General features: G+C 48.4%; 1 non-coding gene across 1 annotated transcript; it reads left to right on the top strand.

Annotated features, from left to right (window-relative positions):
- The first annotated feature begins 576 nt into the window (after positions 1 to 576).
- On the top strand, positions 577 to 659 carry trnal-cag (transfer RNA leucine (anticodon CAG)). Its single transcript has one exon. It is a non-coding gene; the product is annotated as a tRNA-Leu (tRNA).
- Positions 660 to 1,425: the final 766 nt, after the last annotated feature.

Below are 1,425 nucleotides of genomic sequence, written 5' to 3'. Positions count from 1 at the left end.
ACCTCAGAGACACTGTGGTCCTATTGCCCTTGCGATTTCCTAAGAAACGCTGGTGGGCGGGTGAAGGACCTGGTTTGAAGACAATGCCTCATGACGTGAGAGTGGAAACAGCCCATTTTAAAGTATGTGTGTAGGAAAGTAAAGAGTGAACGTGTCTGTGAGAAGATCACAGAAAAGCTGTGACCCGAGCTCTGCCCTCGAGGCAAGTTTTGGTTTGTCAGTCAATGAAATCCTGTAATGAAGGCGCAAAATCAGAAACAGTAAATGCTGGAAATATTCAGCTGTGGAGAGACATTGTTGTCGCCACGATGCAGCTCTCCAATTGGATACTTCACCTTGCCCAGATGTTATTCTCTGAACACCTTCCTGTGAGGAACAGGAAGGGCGGGAATTTGGTCTTTGTTGATTTGAGCAAACAGATCAATGCACGTCACCCCCCCCCCCCCCCCCCGGCGGCTTGGGGAAGGATGGGACTGAGATACACGACTCTGGCTGGGGTTGAAAAACGGAAAATAATGACAATGAAGATGGAATTCAAATTGATTTGTGCAGAGAGCGTGCCTTTGCTTGCAGCTAGTCAGGATGGCCGAGCGGTCTGAGGCGCTGCGTTCAGGTCGCAGTCTCCTCGGGAGGCGTGGGTTCAAATTCCACTCCTGACATTGCTTTTCCTCCGCGAGGCACCATCCAAACCTGCGATATCTTTCAACCGGAGGCACAAGGGGAGCAAATACATGGAAACAGATCGGACTGTGTGGCGTTTGCACATTCTCCCCGTGTCTGCGTGGATCTCACCCCAAAAACAAAAAGATGTGCAGGTTGGGTGGATTGTCCATTTTGAATAAGGACATTACATTTGCATTTTCCCAACCCATTGGAATGTTCCCCACATCCAGATAAAGTTTGCAATGGATCCACTACTTCTGCTGTCACTTGCTTTAAGGCCATAGGATGTAGGCCATCAGGCCATATGGACTTGTTTGCCTTCAATCTCAATCATTTGTTTAGTACATCAGGTTAGGTGGATTGGCTATGCTAATTTGCCCCTTAGTGCCCAAAGGTTAGATGGGTTACTGGGTTATGGGGATAGGGTGGGGGCAGAGGGTCTCTTTCAGAGGGCCGGTGCAGACTCGTTGGGCAGACTGGCTTCCTTCTGCACTGCGGGAATTCTATGATTTCTTCTAAATGCAAATAGGAAAGTGGATGCTGCCACCTATAGAAGGAAGTTCGGGGGCTTTGGAAAAAACTGATCAGCCTGTTGCTGATTTCATCAAACTTTTCGAAAACGTCAACTCCACAATTTAGACCCACAACTTTGAATGCTTCAAAGGATACGCTACGCATTGCAGCACAGAGCCAGATGTGTAGGGTGTGTTCCCCTTTCGCGTGAGGGAATTTCTGAACTTGTCCAACAGGCAGTCCAAAAGT

The sequence above is a fragment of the Scyliorhinus torazame genome, chromosome 14 (genome assembly GCF_047496885.1).
Source record: "Scyliorhinus torazame isolate Kashiwa2021f chromosome 14, sScyTor2.1, whole genome shotgun sequence".
Lineage (NCBI taxonomy): Eukaryota > Metazoa > Chordata > Chondrichthyes > Carcharhiniformes > Scyliorhinidae > Scyliorhinus > Scyliorhinus torazame.
Note: the sequence above shows the minus strand (reverse complement) of the source record. Positions and strands in the feature narration are given on the sequence as shown.